We start from the raw sequence: 18,914 nt of genomic DNA, 5'->3' as shown, positions 1-18,914 counted from the left end.
GTGCGTCTCTTAATCATATTTTGATCAATTGGCCTTAATCTGATTATGGAGAGCTGGGCAGGAAGACATTTGGGTATCCCTGTTTGTGGATTAAAACTCTGCTGCAGAATTTGGCTGCAGGAGGCGCCAGAGCGCAAGAAAACAGGTAGTCGGAGGGGGGGAATCAACACATGTAATGGGTTAATGTGCCCGGAGAATCGTTTATGGCTTTTGCTGTCTCCACATCCCGCTAGAAGATGTGTGAATCCTTACTGCGGGTGGATGGACTCACTACCACCTGTCAGACATGGGTGACAGGCTTCACGGCTGAAGACCGAGCCGACCTCTCCCTGCACTTTCTCGTCGGAAAGCGTTTTTGTGCATGGTCGCCTGCATTAGTGAAATAACCGCGGATAACTTTGGCTCACCGGCTGTGCAGGAGAAAGTCAGCCACACGCACAAACTGGCAGTGGTGAGATTATAACCGGAGTCTCTGAGGATCCGACCCCTCTCGCTTTGAAGATTAGGGGGTTGACGACGTCTGAAGGACACTAAGAACAGGATTAGGTATTGTGCGGTCTAACCTACTTCTCATTACTCCTACATCTTGTCCTCTGAATATTTGCGCAATGACCTTTGGTGCACTAGGAAAACAGCGGGTGCGCCTGTGAGGTAAGACATGTTTTGTTGTTATGAGTAATGTTTATGAATAATTACATGATGGGAAGTTGTGCTGTGGTGCTCAACACTCTGAGCACAGAACAGCTGGATTTTGGGAGACAAAATCCTGTATACATCTGAGCCTGTTACGCGCAGGTGCCACCCTGATCCCTCAAAATAATATCATCAAAACTACACATTTTTAACAGTTTTGTGTCAGTGAAGGGTTGTTCCTCGTTCTGCACGTTGTACTGCTTTATCCAGGGAACGTTCCCGGTATTTCACATGCACGTCAGCCTTTTCAAGCGCTCAGAAGAAATACTGCTCCATACGCATGACGGTTCGTGTAATTTGCAGAATGTGCTCCAATTTAGAGCCGATCAATACTTAAGGGAGTCATAGTTTTGCGCAACTACATACTTGCCTCGACCCACTCTGATCAGGGTGTAGAAAATGTGTGCTTCCTTTCCTTTAGAGTGCCACTATTTCAGTGACACATGTGATTTGGATCGTCTAGGACAAGTGGACTCATTTTTAGCTCTCCTCACGCCAGGAGCCTGAGGTGATGAGCTCTTGTCACAAGATGTATAACACGGAGATGCTTCAGATGTGACAGAGCCTTGTTTTTGGATCCAGCAATAATGAATCATTGAAGAACATGTGTTGCTCACCTCATCTTTAATGATATTACATTTTTTAGTCTGTCATAATGCAGTACAGCTTGAGTTGACCGAGAGTGCACATGAAATACTGAGGGCATAGAAAACTCACTTTATTCCACAGCATAGTGATGCACTCTGTCTCATGCTTTGAACTGCAGTCTATACTTTTCAAAAGCGCAAAAACACATTTACATTTCTTGAGTCTAGAATTGCATGATTAAGAAACCCCCGTTTCCAATATTATTTGCATTTTGAATAATGTTTCTCAGTTCAGAGCAGTTTCACTCAAATCACTTCCGTACTCTGTTATTTGAGGTTTTCTCTCCGAGGACTGCACCGCCTGAACCTGACACACATCTTAATTGAACTCAAATTGCAGGTTGATGCAGACTGATAATTATTCATCCAGTGGGATTCATTTAGTTTAGAACTATTGCTGTTTTAGTCAATTTAATGCACTTACAGTGAGCATGAAATGGGGGGAAAACATTAGCCTGTTCATGCTGGATGTGTTTAGGTATACTCCTCTTTCTTGAAGCTTCTATGATGCTATCTTATTGTAAGTGTACTACAGCTCCCAGAAGCTACAGGTCTGCATAGTGCCCCGGTAGTGTGCAGGGAATACTTAAAAAGCACTGCTACAGGATATCTTCATCAGGCGAGGTATGGGCAGGTTCTTTCCACAGGCTCACATTTGGAAAATGAGAGATGACGAGTAGTGTGGCTCAGCCCAGCCAGACTCCATTGATATTCTGCATGTGTCCTGCTCCATAGGCAGCCCATTGTCATGGCCTGCTCAGCAGGACAGCATCTGATGATTGAGGGGTATGGAAGAGGGTTGAAAGCCAGCTCGGAAAGAAACTAAAGGTTCACTTCATGTAAGCTTAAAGACATTCTCTTACAGAGAAAGCCTGGTATAGCGTGTATTGGTGTGCATATTGTTTAAAATCATAGAGATAAATTACTCTGAAAGATGCATAAAAATGACATCTTGTTGGATATTCTAATGGTAGCCAATATCCTGAAACTCGCCTAGATGGGAATTGCAATAAGGTGCATAATAATACATGAATTCCTCGAGGCTCTCATTTGTCTTTCTCATATTGTATCCTAGATTACATACAAATAAGGTGCAGTGCAGGTGCATCCTAATTTTGTAAGGGTGAAGCTTCTCTAATGTCAGGTTCAACAGTGCCACACTGTGTGGCCACAGCCTCAGAAGATTCATGGCCAGCCAAGCGGAAAGATTTATCTGTCCTGAGGGCATGAAATTGCAATGCTCTGCAGTATTCAGTCCAGGGCCATTGAGAGAGACAGATCCTCCATTGCTTTGGGAAATAAAGAAGCAACAGAGAGAAGTCATGCACACACAAAAATAAACGAGCAAGCACTAATGGCTGGCTTTAATCTGTGACAGGTAGAAGTGATCCAGGCTGTAATCCCTGTATTTGGAGAGGGAGAAAGGGAATAAGCAGAAAAAAGAGGGACTGCATGGGCGTGATAACGAAGATCATCTGTAGAGTTGAACAAAAAAGACGTAAAAAAGACTTTTGAAGACGTGGACACTGAAGTGGAAAAGTTTACAAGTGGCTGCAGAAGTTGGATTGCAATATTTCCTCAGTACTGATTGTTTTTTGATCTTTTGAGGTGTTGCACCTTCAAAACTTGCTGCAACTTATTGTGAGTCTCACCCTAAAATTATAGTTCGTAGTAATATAGTAAATTCAGTAAAGCATTAACATGTGAATTATTATTTTGTAAAAAGCCCTAATAAAGAGGTATGAATCTGTTAAAGTAAAAACATAAATCGAAATTATTTTGGTTCAAGTTTAGATTTTTGTTCAGAATCAGAAATACTTAGTGAATCCCAGGAGGGAATTGCAGATTTTTCTGTTTCAGATTCACTGTAGGTGACACGTTTGTCATGTTTGAAAGACCCATGGGCTGTTGTGACCTCCAGATTAAGAATACAACCTTCCAATCAGCTCAGTCTTGAGGTGTGGTAAATTTATAGCCAAAAGCTTGAAGCTGCATTAGGTCTAAGCGGAGCTTGACTAACCGTTGCGCCAGCAGCTGAAGCAGAAATCTGTGTGCAGGCCCCCAGTGAAGCATGAAGGGAGAAGATGATTGCATATAAGCTATCTATGTCCGCTAACACCAATAGCTTCACATTTAATGGGAAGGGGAACTTGAGTAGAATATGAAAAGTTATGCATATGGATGCTCTGCTGAGTTACTCTGTGCCTTCCCCTCTTGTTCTTTATCTCTTTTCTTGTCACTCCGACACAATGAACTGTTCTGTTCTTTCTCTGGCTGCTCCTTTTATCTCAGATATGAATTGTTTTTACTCAGTAACAAGTTAATGAAAGCAAAAAAATACATGAGACTGTGTTTTTTTTAAGGTTTAGTTATCTGTCTGAACAATCAGATAATCAGCAATAGTGCAGAATGCTGAAGGGCGATTTGTTCCTTCTGACTTCTCACCAAGTGGTGTTAAAAGATTAAGCCTATGCTAAGTACAAAAAACTGCAGTACCTTTTTGCAAAAGCCAAGGATTCCTTAAAAATTATCAGTTTAACAGCATAAATAAATGTGTTGACAGCCTGGGGCAATAAAAACATTGGGTCAATTTTATTTCCTTATTGGTACAACATTGTACAGGGATATTTTTTAAAACTACATTTTGATTTTATGAGGCCTAAGAGTTATTCATAAATTTTCAAAATAAGGGACATGGCTTAATTCACTGACAGGAAGCATGCACACCACCTATTTGCCTCATTCTTTATTGATCAAAAGTTAGGAAGAGTCAGCATTTCCAATTTGGCCACCGCCATCGTTTGGCTTCATAACGCCTCTTCAGGAACAGATGGGTCACGTCACTGAGACTACGTCCATGTTTTATGCAGTCTATTGTTTTCTATGTCAAGTCTTTTGAGTGTAGACCTACTGTAGACTACAGTGAACAATGCTGAAAAAAGCTTTCTTGTTTTTGTTAGAATCTGATGCCAGCAGAAGTGTGTTTTGAAATTTGCTAGACTTGTGTATAATTGTATATTATTGTGTATTTGTTGTGTCTGTGCATAGGTCTTGTCAACCTTTACGATGAATTTCTTGCATAGCTTATATTAGGGCTGGGTAATTAATCAAAACCAACATTCAGAACCTCTAACCGACATAACCTTGCCCATGTCGATTATTTCGATGTCACAATGTAAACACTGCGGCAAAAACTATTTGCAGGAAATGCAAGTTATTGATTTCCTACTGTTTTAGAGAAGTTAATTTCTACTTTAAAACTAAAATGTGGTTTTTCATTTCAAGCGATGCTTTGATTTCAGTTCGAAACATTCAATAAATAACCACAAAATAGTTCACAAGATATGCACTCTTTCATTAGAATGGCAAAAATGGCAAAAAAACGAAATAATCGTTCATTAATCGTAATCGAGGTAAAATGTTCAATTAAACGCCATATTGATTTGAGGTCATATCGCCCAGCCCTAGTTTATATTGAATGTTGTTCCTTGCGTCACATGACCTGTCAGGTGACCTCAGGTTGTGTATCTACTGTATATGTGGAGCTGTGTCTACTCACTTGTTCATGTCTGATGAAGGGCAAATACCTGAAACGTAACGTGTGGTGATAATTCCCATTAGAATTTAATTGGAGCAGCTTCTGGTCTTTCTCTGTCTTTGAATGTTTTTTTCCAGCACCAAGTACTCAACTTTTCGGATGAGCGTGCTGTTTCATATTTATCTTTTGAACTTTTGAAATCCCTTCTTTCCAAAAATGATTATTATAGTGTGCTTGAGAAGGGCAATGGTCAACCATTTCACTGAAGTCGGGCTTTTTAGCTTTCTCATTTGCACGTGTCTAAATTGTGTGTGCGAGACATTCGTAACCTTTCCTGCATGTAAAAATCTCACCAGACATGCCCATCAATAACAAAGCTGCTGCATAATAGCGTTTCCTCTCTATTGAGTTGCCCATTTTATTAACTGTGTCAAACTTCAATGCCAGCTTGATGATTGCACCAGCTGCAAAAACTCAAATTGAGCAGTTATCATGCTGTTGATATTTGGGCCTTTTGCCCTTTCAATCAATAATTAGAAAGCGGATGAAAGCCGTGTGTTGCTGACTTGTCCTGCAGTTAAGGTTCTTCTCACGAGAAGGGTGGAACCAGTAAAGATGCTAGTTACTCTAAGCGTCTCCTCCAATTAGAAGCAGCTTTTGGATGGAATGCATTTAACATTTTAGCTTAAGGAACCACCGACAGCTACAGTTGTGGGGAGAAACGGTGTGAGAGAAGCAGGTTTGCACGTTATTTTCTTCTTTCTTGTGAGGAAGTTTGCAAGTGTCAAGATGTTTGTAGATTGAATATCTATTAGCATGATTTGATATTAGCCCCAGCTCCAAAAAAACACTGCAGTACAAAAATCTGATACAGAGGAAGGATGTAAATATATGAGCTTGACAAAACATTGGCCTTACCATTTGTAAAAGTAGACATGTAACATTGTGGCCTTGTTTCAATTTCACACTTCAGTAAGTATATTTTTTAGTAGCCAGTGTGGCAGGTTATGGTATAAGTTGTGTTACTTTACCATGCGAGACGTTTGCATGAAGCTGACCTTCGGCCGCCAAATTCACTTTATGTCTCGATTCTTTGTTCGGATATTTCATAACAAATAAACTCGATTTGAAAGGCTGAAGGAAGACACATTTTTTATGATGCAAATAATAACTGTTGAAAGGACATTGTAGTTACAATGACTTACAACATTCTGCTGAGGTGTTTCACTCTGTATTCCGTTAATACATCAGATGATCTGTGTTAGTTGATGCTTATTGATGATGATGCGTACAGTACCACAACAATCATCATAAACTACGAGTGCAGGACAGTATCAAACAGCTACTGAAAAATATTGAAACAAGGGCATGAGAAGCTTCAGTTTTAACAAGAGACATTACACCTCAATCTGTGAATTTACTTGAGGGTCATACCAGCGGAATTCTCTCTATTTCTATTTTACGCCCATTCTCCTGCACATATTGAATTGAGCAAAGCAGTGCTACACCTACATTTAAACTTACTATAATTTATAATGCCACTAGGGGGCAGTGAATGGGCAGTTAAACACAAAGGTGACACCTTAATAACTTTTACTTATTGCGACCTCTTGTGAATCACGATATAATGTAACATTTAGGAAAATAACTCAACGCTTATCTCTTTCCTGTGACCTGCTTTTGTTGAAAACGCTACATAGTGAACATTTTTAGTGACTCTGACTGGAGCCGGCTTACATGCTGGGATTCAAGGCTGAAGATGTGCTCTTTTTTTTCAACCAAAAAGCAAAATAGTATGCTTGTGAGAATTGCTGGGGTCTCTAATTGCACCTACAAGGTATGTAGCATCATTGGAAGTCATTTTACAAGCCACACTGTTCATTAATTTCTATTCCTTTAATGCATAAAGGAATACGAGACGATCCTTCAGAGGAAGACATAATCAGTACACACACACTCACAACCACACACATCGACATGTCCCTGTGGAAGGCAACACAGCTGCAGGACGGAGGTATTCAGTTTGAACCTTTTGGATGTTTTTTTACTTCAGGGTGCCCTCACTGTATGCACAGGTGTGACGAGCCCATTGACGTTGAAGATGTGCACTCAACAGCCTCGACAGGAGAAGCACCGTCAGTTTTTATATCCAGAATTATTGTACGATTCCAAATATGTAGGTTACCCTGTCGGGGAAGAAAACACAAATTGAAAAAAAAAAGACATCTTACCTCAAGCAAGCTGCTGAGGCCTGCGAAGGATTAAGTCTTAGAGGGTTGAATCTTGAAGCGTATAAGATCCAACCCCCAACCCACACATTCACACCTCACCAATGAAACATCTGCACATTCCCCTGCTCTCTAGCTCTCTCTTAAAAACACACTCAAACACACAGATGCACATACACAGCTCTCCTTGAACATCTATATCCAAGTCTAAAAATAGTAAGATGCCCACAATACCATGTAGCTCTGAGGCAGGCGCAGGTTGTGAGAGCATGGTATGCGATTCCAGGGGTGACATCTCACTAACTATGTCTGAAGACACAGCTAACTCAAAGCTTTTTTCAACACACAATATGTACAGTTTGATGAGAATGATAGGCCTAGTGTTAAAGGAAGCTGAGAAGTCATTTTTTTCAGCTTGGTGGTTGCCCAACAAACCCCTCCAGATGGACGCAGCAGCTTTATGTAAACTGCAAGTAATTTCAACTGCACAAAGTTTGAGCATTGACCTACCTCAGTTCCAATTTGTTGATTGACAGCCAATAAGAAGCATTAATGTGCCTATTAAAAACTTATAGCATTTGTAATGATCCAGGCTTAAAATGTTGGGTTTGTATTAGGGGTGTACACGTGTACATGTGTAACCGGTTAGTAAATCATAACCGTTTAGGAAAAATCACTAAATGATAACAAAAATAACACATACTATTTATTTAGAGATGAATAAAGCTACAAATGTTCCACTTTCACCCTTTTCACACATACGGAAAGCTCCTGAAAAACTCCGGAGATTTCCAGGAGGAGCTGTATGTGTGAACGCAAGAGCCAAATTTTTTACTCCGTTATTACCTGGAGTTTATCCTGTGCATATGTAAAAACGGCATTTGACAACGTTACTGCTCTCACAAATGCACGTGATAAATGTTGGATAACTGACCACCGGGCATTACGTCACGTAACAAGTAAGTTTCACTTTTGACTTGCGATGGCAGCCAAGACTACTCAGCGAAGTGCGGCATGGAGGAGCTGCACTCCTGGGGATTGACTCTGGTTCCGGGGCGATTGTTTGGACCTTGCACCTTTCGCAGCGGCGGTAACCGGTTGAACGTAAGTCTGTGAGCCTCTCTCCTTTCCCTTACTGCCCTACTTATATAGCCTACTTTATGAAGCACAGTTGTATCTGTCTGACAACTTTGAGTGGCGGCAGTGATGCGGAGGAATCATTCTGAAAAGCGGCCGCACCCTCCATTGGTTGTATAGCGCGACTGTGGTCCACTTTTCTTTTTTTCTTTTTTATTAATAATAATAAAAAAAAAAAACGGTTAACCGTGTACACGGAAAAAAATGACGTCGTGTAACTTTTTGAATTTTTTGTAACCGTTCACACCCCTACTTTATATACTTGCGACAACATTATTGCGATTTTAAACATTTTGCGATATGCTAAGAAATTGCAATACAATATATACAATACAATGCTTTACTGTCTCCCAGGGGGGACATTTGTTGTCACAGCTTTGCACAGTTATAATAATAATAATAATGATAATAAATTAGATTTACATAACACTTTTCTAAATACTCAAAGACGCTTGAGTTGAGACACAGGTATACATGACATAGCACATATAGAAAACATATAAACAAACAGGAAGACGAACATAGACAATGAAATAGGCCAGTCACGAGGAAGCTTTTTATGAGCTTCAATAGCCGAGGGAACAAAGCTCTTCCTGTATATACATTGAGATTTATATTACAATTTAACATTTTTTTTAACTGCATAATTTGTCCACAATTTATTTCTACACCATGGGCGTCAAGCATCACAGACTGACCAACACTGTGGTAAAAGTTAAACCCTGTAAAAGGCTGCATGCACCTCCCGATCTGAACTGTTAGCGTTTCAGTCTAATCGATCTTAACTCAGAACATGACTGTACAGTTGCAGTATTTCTTTTTTGTTCAAAAATGAATTGTGCAACCCATTAAGCAATTTAAAAAAAAGGCATATTTACTATGAATATAATAAAAATATCGATACTTGGTGGCCGTGAATTGATATTTCATATCGCTACGCAAAATATCAGGATACTATGCTCTACCCTTTTAATTATGCCACGTAAAGAGCATCTAAATCAGACCTTTGCAGCTCAGTCATTCTGACTCAGAAGTAAATCCAAGCTGATTAATTACTGAAGGGAAAGTGTCAAGATAAAATCAGTTCTGTTTTTTCATTTAATGCATGAAAAATCGGTACTTTAAGTCCTGCTGCTTTTTCCACTTTATGTATTAGTGTAGTTATAACTTTGCCCCCGACAGTATGGTTTACAAGACCTGGAAGAGTCTTTATATCATGCTGAATTGTAAATGTAATATCTGTTGTTGCATGTCTATATGAGCAGCAGGACACACTGCCCCATCCTTTAGGTGCAAAAGAAATACAATTTATTTACTTACTTGACTGACATGATATATGGAGTTTGTATAGCAGCTGTGTTTAATATATGCAGAGGGTTAAGTATGTGACCAATGGGCAGGAAGGGTTCTCGTATGTATCTTTATGATAACATAAATGTCATCACAGTATTTCATCACATCCCCATAAATTCCCATATTGGGTGAATCCTTCACAGTTTTAAATTGACTTGCATTAATTAGTTTGAATAAAAAACAAAAAAAAAACAAGTGGTGTGGTTTGGGGTTAAAAGCTGCTCATTTAAAAATAAAATCTAAGTTGAGACAAAAAGTAATAATTCTTGACACTGATTGGCAAAATGAGGTTTATACTCTTGACTTAAGATAATGATCAGCCTCCTGTGGGGATTCATGTGTATAGTTTCAAACAGCCATGTTGACTCTGTATTGCTCAGCTCTTGCTAACACACTTGTGTTGATTACTGCAGTGTCCACATGAGCAGTGCTCATAAAACATCAAAGACAGCTGACTTTTGGGGAACATACTTATGCAGTGAGAAATTGTCACAGAGTATCTTGTAGCTTGTTATATGCAGGGGAAAAAAAATCCTAGTAGCCCTAACTTTATCACCAATGTAAAAACAAACATACAAACGTATTTATTTTGTCATCAGAAGTCTCCTGTCCTTCAGGACTTTTCAAGTGATTTTGGAGAGAAAAGATAGATAGATCGATAGATAGATAGATACTTCATTGATCCTGAGGAAAATTCTTCTTTTTTTAGATAGGGCAGGATTTTAGATGCTGATGTCAGAATTGAATATATTATATAAGTATTATCTTATCTTATCTTATCTTATCTTATGTAAGTGTACTTTAATGTTAGTGTAATTTGGTTAAATATGACTGTTTCTGACTTTGAACAATGTAGTTCCAAACTTGTATTACCTATGACCTAGTAAATACTGACACTGAGACCTTGCTTGGCAAGTGAAAACTTAACTGCTCACTGCTCGGGCACTGGAAGTAAACATTGTTTTAATGTGTTTGAACAAACCACCAGGGCTGAAGTTATTATGGGGGTAGAGAAAGAAGATCCTCTAAAGATCATGTAGCTGGAGGGGCTCAGTCTATTTCTGTGACTGTAAACAATATCCAACTGTTCGCTGCATGCAGAGAAGGACTCTTTTTCTTTTCTGGATTATCTTCATTAGGCTTCTGTATCACACCATTTTTAGTACTTTGAGTGAAGGTATACAAAATCAAATGAAACCCCATCAGGGATTGTAGTCTGAAAATTGTGTCTTTGCTGTATTATTCTCACTGTGACCAGCAAGATGCCTATACTTACACTTTGACTACCTGAGTATAATGAGGCTGTTTTGCTGCTGGTGTAGAAGTGAGAGAGGTCCATCACAGCAGCTTGTTTCTTCTCTGTCCTCTAATATGAGCACAACAATCTTAACATACAACATGGACATGTATAAAATTAAAGTTTATTTAAACTGAAAATAGATTCAATCAGGATTCAGGTAAAGGATAACAAAAGCCTTCTTATTTCAGGTAACAGTCTATTGGGAATCCAATCACCTGTCCACCTGTGAGTTACAAAAGTTCTAATGGATTTAAGAGAAAATTGCTTTGTTAGGTTTAATATCATGTTGCTCTTTCTGCTGAAAATGTGAATGACATGTCTCATTCAAATGTTCGTTCTGTCATTTTAACAAACAAGGCCCTCCTTGTGGAGCAGCTTTTGATTGAACATTCATCAATGTGGCCTTCAAAAAATACAAACTGATTTTTTTTTTGTGTGCGACGCCTTCTGATAATCAGGTCAGATGAAGTAGAGCTTGACTCAATCAAAACCAATGTAGAGCCTCATTTGGGACACGGAAATTCGCTACAATGAGCAGACCGGACAGAACTGTTCAGTCCTAAAAGCATTTTTGATTCTATAGATTTCCCACTCAAAGTCTTTGAGTGGGAAATGGTGTGTTTTTTTCATGTTCAGCCAGTAACTTAACTGCATTTCTAAGTGAAAACATAAAACCCAAAACCTATGTACTTAATTCATTCATTCTGTTAAAAAGTGTATTTGGTAATTTGCATTAGTCCTTGATGGTGTCAGGTTGTGTGAGGTTCTTTTATGACCGTCTTGACTAAAAAAAAAGAGTTGAAAGGAGACAAACAAATTATATTAGGAGCTCTCAACGTCAACAAGGCCAGAATGAATTTGACATAAGTGGCACTTTTTATGTTTGTTGAGTCACTCATTGTCACTTATTGACTTATTCTTTCAGTTTTTTAACTGCGCATGGTGTCAGGATGTTTTTTTTTTTTTTAAACTGAAAAGATTACTGGATGATAACTCACCAGGTAGAGGGCACACGATAAAAGCTTCCCCTCATCTCCTGTCTTTCTTCAACTCTCTCCATCAAATCTGTAAAAAATAAATGCACAAAGAAAATTGTATAATGGAAAATCAAACTGGAGCTATTGAAACTAGTGCTATAGAGTTTGTAATTTATAAGTGAGATAATTATTTTTTCCTGTTGCTGTTAATATGATTCTTCAACTGCTGTATCTACCTGTGGACCCTCTGGTTGAGTGAGAGAGACATGAGTGGTCTGGCCAGTCAATTAGTGGCACTTTAACTCAATTAACCTTCCTCTCGGTGGCATTAGACACTTGCTGAAGAGCTTGCAGAATGAAATACCATACATGTCACGGCACTGAATAATAAAGAGTCTCCTACAGGTCCTTTATCTTTCAAAGGCTACATACATACACTGCTGCAATACAGACTTACCATTAGATACGTATCAATAAGAGGGGACGACTAACGTTTGCATGATTTTCTTGGAATGTGTGGTCATGCAAAGTAAGGTAAAATGCTTTTAGGTTTGAATGCGACCCTTTCTCAATACGAGCAGCTTGGTTGATGAGCTTCAGAGGTCTGTTGGTGGTCGGTCATCCCTCAGTGGTTTAGTGTTGCCACAAACTGTATTCATCTCCATATCAATAACATGAACCTGCACTGTTTTCGTTTTAACCACAATGAAATGGAGCCATGTCATTCCATGTCCTTTACAATGGAATTTAAGTGTGTAACCTGAGGTGGAAATGTCTGTCTCTGACTTTCAAGAGAAGTTGGTAGAGAGGCGGGACAAGTGCAAGTCAGTCGAGGACGAAAACTGATCCGCTGATACAGAGGGAACTTTCATGCATGCGAGCTTACCTCCTGTCTGCAGATTTGTGAGCGCAAGAAAAAGAGAAATAGCTTTTAAAAATTGAGAGTACAGTCAGACAGTCATTAATGCCTCCTGAAAATGTCACCAAAAATGTCTCCCTTGTTTGCCTCAGTTGCCTGCAAATTGTTTTCAACAATTGTGTCTGTCATGCAGATCCATCCTCATGATATATTGGAATCTATCTATTTTATTGTATTTCATGCATAACTTGATGTGTTTTTTTATTGTAGTCCTCTTGTGTTATGTTTGTTTTATTGTAAGTTGCACAGAGTTGTGTTTTTGTCTCTGCGCCTTGGTCCTAGGCAAGTTTCCCCCCCTGGGGACAATCAGGTATATCTAATCTCATCTCATCTAATTTGATGTTATGGTGATACAAACACAAAAAAAGTCATTTTTTCAGAAGGGTCTTTCCCCTGCACGTTTTACCCAGTCTGCATATATCCCCTTCAATACACCAAATATTGGTCTTTTCAGTTGTTGAGAACACAATTCACACAAACGTGTGAATGGGAACGTTTGTACAGTATCTTTATCTGATCCTCTGGACTGTTTCCGTTCTTTGTAAATAGCTAATTAGAGCTGGACAACGACTCCAGTCAGGTACCAGTCGAGAGATGCGAGACTGTTGTAACAATGATGGCAAATGGACAAAAATGGCAACTGTTCGTTGAAGCACATAATTTCTCATTGTAAATAGTACTAGCTATTCTAACTAGTTTTTAAAATACATTGTCCTAGTCAGTAGGGCTGTGTGCTCCTGCGTGCTTTCAAAAGGCACACTTTGTACTTGCCTTTTATTTGTTTTCTAACATAGCTTGAGATGTTTTCTTGCTGGGAAAAAACCCAACTCATCAAGGTCACGCACATTCCGCTCTGTATTCACATCACGGATGGGATTTTTTCAGTGGTAAAAGGCTATGTTCAAAAGACTGTGGGTTTAAAGTGAATGATAAGTCAGAGGGGTCATGTCACTGCCATCTTTGCATTGAGTGAGCAATAAAAGGCCTGTCAAGAGACTCTTATGTACTTGATGCCATAAAGGCGGTGTTACAAAAAAAAGGGCCAAGAAAATCAGAAATACATTTAAAGCTGGAGTACTTCTTTTGATAGCAACACAAAACAATGCTCACAGAGGTCAACAGTCAGAGGAGGCAGATAAGAAAGAATACCACTATGACAGACTGGCACAGCTAGGAGGGAAAGGAAGTGAGTCAACTGTTCTCTGCAAGTGCTCCTTGAAGGAGAGACCGGAAATAAAAGAGCTATCATGATTGGCATTTAAGTATGGGGGAGAAAGACAAATTCCTTCACAGCTCGGAAAGGAATGAATTTGAGTAATATTGTGAATTTGTTGTGTAGAGTTATAAATGGAGCATCTGGCTGCAGAACCAGTGTTTCTCAGGCATTGTAATGTACAGACTGACAAAAGGTGCAGTCTATACAATACGTAAACAGCATTACTGGACGTTTCCACAGGATCTGTGTGCGCCGCCTTCTGTCCATACCACGCAGTCTGTAGCTGATTGCGCCCTCTCTAGTCAATGCTCGTGTTTCCGCTGCAGACGGCGCAGCCCGTCTCCTGCACTTGCCAGCAGCGCCACACCACTCTGCTCCAAACAAATACCAGCCGTGCCTAGTTCGGACGGAGCCTACTGCAAGAACACATCAAGCTGAACAGAGCAAATCAACCCATACAGGAACAGGCACAACATGAACCACAAATCTACCTCAAAACATGTTGTTTGGACGTTTTTCTCTCGATTCCTGCCTCATCTTGTAGTTCTCCTGTAATCTTGCTAACCAACATTTCCAGCACCTCATTGCCCGCGCTCCGCTGCCGTTACGTTAGACAAGGACCCAGTGGGGTAGGGCGACTGCCGTCCAATAGCGCTAAACCGTGGCAGAGAAAGAGTACTGACCGCACAGGTCTTTTGGAAACCGTCAGTTAACGTAGTATAACACTTGATACTGTAAAGGGTCACAGTGCATGACAGCTGCCTCCATGAAATGCTTCCAAAACTGTGATGTCACCACATGAAGCTGCTTAACTAACTGCTGCCAGCTCTTTCTTTTACAATGGGTTTGATCTAATCTCATGAAGCTGTGATCTCATTTCTTCATCTTCTTTTTTGTAGAAGAACAGCAAATCAAGTTTTTTATTCAAACAGGTTTGCACTGAATCAAAGCACTATCAGTGGCCAAACAGGATTAGGCCCACTGCGATCAACAGCAGTATTGCTACTTTGGGGGATTTGATTGTTATCCCTTGGAATATTGAAATTTAGTAACTTATGACAGCATGGTCAATGTGTCGACGCTGAAGTGGGTTAGCCTATGCATTGATAGTAGAAATTACAATAAAATAAACTAGTAAGGATTGCTTCAACAAATGCAGAAGTAAATTAGCAGTGGAAGTCTTCTTTCACCTTTAGCATGCATTTCCAACAGACGAGCTCAATATTGGCGCAGCCAAGGTCACCGTCATCTTCTTTGTGCCGAAGTTAATGATTCTATCTTGTTGCGCTGTCTTCAACATGTAGACCTTCTTCTACCAGCAATTTATTTAGGTGGGATATAGCTCCAGTGAACTTGTCCAACAGAGCTGAAAAATGGGACTATAAGCCTTCAGCATGTGCTGGGCCACCTTCAGCAAGTTTTTGTGATGACAGGCATCCATCAACAAAACAGACACTTTCCTGTCGGTTGGAGGGAAAATGTATTGTCAGAGAATATCTGCTTCAGCTGGCATACGAGTATGGTACACTTGCTGACATTGGTTCCATGGCCATCTAATTTCAGACACAGTTTGAAAACTTTCTCGTGCTGTGTGGCAGTAAAGTCCTTTGAGTGCCCGGTGTTAATGTTTGAGTGATGGTAGCCAATGGGTATTATTTCAGCGGCATTGCCCTTCTACCATCATATAAACAAAGGCATCACTTGTTAACTCTGGTCTTATCACTGCCATTTTCAAGATCCACAAAGTCTAATAGGTGAGGATAATTATTCACAACCTGCTGTCCAGATTGTTACCACCTGTGGGGGTAAAACATTATTTTTAATATGCAGAACCCACTCAGGATGTGGCTGTGAAGGCTTCAGATGCTGTGAAACGAGGACCCAACTAATCACCCCACTTCAACAGGGCACATTACAGCCCTCCAGCTGGCCACCCTGTACTCTGCAGCCAGGCCGGATTACTTGGACTGTATCGGCTTGTGGGATGCTTCCACTCCACACTGCCACAGGACAGTAAGCTCCACTTGGGTGACTATCTCAGTAGCCACAGACCACATAACGAGGTTGTGTCGGGTGTGAGGAATCTTGCTGTGTCTTAGTAGCATGGGGTGTTGACACTCTCTCCAGGCCGATTGAACTGGATGAGAGGCCTGGCTGGGGCAGAGGACCTGCTGTTTGCATCCCATCTGCATGTCTCTGACATCTCTGCAAGATTCTTCATCACTAGGTCGTGCTACTCTCTGTGATCGTGAGATGTGTCGAATTCTCCTCTAAGATCTGAAAAGACAAATATTGAGAGATTCTCTGTCCTACACATTGGGAGATTGTTTATAATTTACACCAGTGAAGTCTCTGTGCTATGTTGGTCTTTATATCTTTTTTTTAAAAGGTAAGGGTAAGGGCAACTTCAAAAGATAGGAAAGGTTGGATACAGCTCTGTCTTCCACTCATATATTAACGTCAACGTTGCTGTTTGTACAACAAGTAGCTCTGACAAAGAATAAAGATAGCCTCAGCTGGAGCTGTTGCCCACTTTTACTGGCCTGAACAACATCAAAGAAACAAGAGAATAATTCACAGTTAGAGGCAACACTTGAGCTTTGCATCAAACAGCTTTGAAGCATTTCTGGGTATCTTTTTTGTGTGTCTTTATAGACATTATACAAATCAAGCAAGAAATCACTGAGGAGACTGGGCTTTTTGTGTGTTCTGTAATTGACATTTCAAGGTAAGCTTCAGGTTCCCTCATAATAAAATGTATTTCAAACTTCCAAGCACCGTGGGCCAGCGTGGGCTGAAGTCGAGGGAAAAGAAGAAAAATATACTGTACCTCATTATATTTTTCTCTCTCCTAGCGATAATCACTTTGGTCCCTAGTCCACCCTGCTTTTCCCTTTATTTTGACATTTGATATCAAATATTTCATTAATCCAGCCTAGCAAGGAGCTGAGAACACTGTTTGAACATGACAGGCTCAAGGGGATGAGTAGGAATGGGCTTTTAATGAAGAGGACAAGGTTTTAGCTTGGGAAAATGAACAGCAGCAAAGAGTAGGAATTACTTCTCTGCTGCTTTGAAGTTAATGTGAGAGGCTCAATTAAAAGTAAAAAAAAAAAAAGTCCTGTTTTTTTTCTACACTGCAATGCTTAACTGAAATCCCTAACATTTGCGTGAAGAGCCCTCCCTGGTGCTACGGACGTCAGTGCTTCTGCATCTCGCTTCACACTCTGCAGGATGAAAAATGTAGTTTTTCTTTTTGCTTCATGCGGGATACGACACTCTTGGTTGACAGCAGTGTGTAAATGCACACGGTCAAGGCCCATTACCTCACCAGTGAGTGGTACTACATCCAATACAGAAAATGACTTTCCGGTTCAGTGAAATAAGTGATTCTTTTCTCCGTATGTTGGGATAAACATTTCTCTTGCTGCCGGGATTGGCATTGCAGCGTCCCTGTTTGTTGCAGTCATGTTGCAAAAGACAAAACATTATATAAAACAGATCTCAATGTCATTTGCACAACAGGTGACTCTTTATAATCAACTTTGCTTTGTTTTTTGATAGAACCTAAAAGCAGATTTGCGCCTGTTTTTCAGGGCGAACATATTTTGGTAAAGAGCGTACACTGCAGAGTAAATCAGAAGAAAATATATGCATTAAAAATAACAATATGTGTTCCCTCTAAGGAATTCAGCAATTCCCACTGTAAGGAAAAAAAACTGTGCAGATTTGCAGATATCTCTCAGGGCTTAGTGGTGAATTAAATGCTCTTTACAATAAGAGTGGATTTAGTTAAACATCACAACTCTCTCTCTCTCTCTCTCTCAATAAGAATTACCCACAAACTTAATCTTGTGTATTTCAGATTTGATCCAACCTCGGGCAGCGGATTGAAAGCTCCTGCTGATTATGAAACAGACTTACTCTGAACTACTACACTTACATTAGTGTAACTCTTTGTAAACACAAGACCACACTAGAGTCAGAGATGAGCTTGGGAAGACTGGAGCAGGAAAAAAGAAGTCAGAGTCATATTCAAAGTTCAATTTTGTGTATAGAACTGAAGAGAAATGGTGCTTCATGATAGACTTCACTGTATACTGAGGTGGATTTACATTAGACGTCAAGGCTGCAGTCTCTAAGGAGAGGATTAATACATATGCACAATGGGTTAAAGTAGATGAACAATTATCAAGGGAGGGATTTGATTTACTACTCTTTCAAAATTATTTGGGTCAGAGATTTTCAGTTTGTAACATTTCTGACTCTTTGTTCGGTGTCTTTCATAAACACCATGGAAGCCGGGGATTATTTAAGGTTGAGCTCTTACGGTAAGAGAGAGCAGTTATAATGATTTGATACAGTTACCATTGAGTCATTTAAAAGTATGACAAAAGAGAGGAAGGCTGCTTTTGTCATGGCTTAACTTTTTTTTGTATTCATGCTGTCATGAGGTAAATGAAGAATTCTTATATTTATACAGTACTTCAAAACGTGAAAATCCAGACATTAAATTACACAATCGTGTTGGACTAAAAGAGGAAGAAATTCAGCATAAATGGAAACTACTTCTACTTCATTAATTAATTAATCTCTAAATAAAGGCATAATAAGCCAAAATTTTTTAAAAATGGTATGGTCCACTTAAAGAGACAAAAGATAAAATCATTTTATTAAAAGTGCTTTCTCAAAGTGAAAACCTTCCAACCGTCTGCATTCTGCATTGTATAGATGATTCAACATGTAGCAACGTGGACGTACTGCTTTAGTATATCATTTCCGCTCTTTTATCGACTCCTACCAAACTAAAAATACACAACTGTATAGGAAGACAAATCATGACGCTTTGCTTTACTCTCCGTGTAATGTTCTGTGCATTCCATTTGTACCTATTTTCCATCTTGCC

The 18,914-nt window shown here is 39.7% G+C and overlaps 1 protein-coding gene across 1 annotated transcript in view; it reads left to right on the top strand.

Annotated features, from left to right (window-relative positions):
• The first annotated feature begins 224 nt into the window (after positions 1-224).
• Positions 225-18,914, top strand: part of LOC109981938 (protocadherin-15) — a 233,723-nt gene continuing 215,033 nt past the window's right edge. The window contains exon 1 of the mRNA XM_065959676.1: positions 225-651. The gene's annotated coding sequence lies outside the window, so the exon portion shown is untranslated. The remainder of the gene's footprint in view (positions 652-18,914) is intronic.

The sequence above is a fragment of the Labrus bergylta genome, chromosome 10, assembly GCF_963930695.1.
Source record: "Labrus bergylta chromosome 10, fLabBer1.1, whole genome shotgun sequence".
NCBI classification, from domain to species: Eukaryota; Metazoa; Chordata; class Actinopteri; order Labriformes; family Labridae; genus Labrus; species Labrus bergylta.
This window is presented reverse-complemented; position numbering and strand designations above follow the sequence as displayed.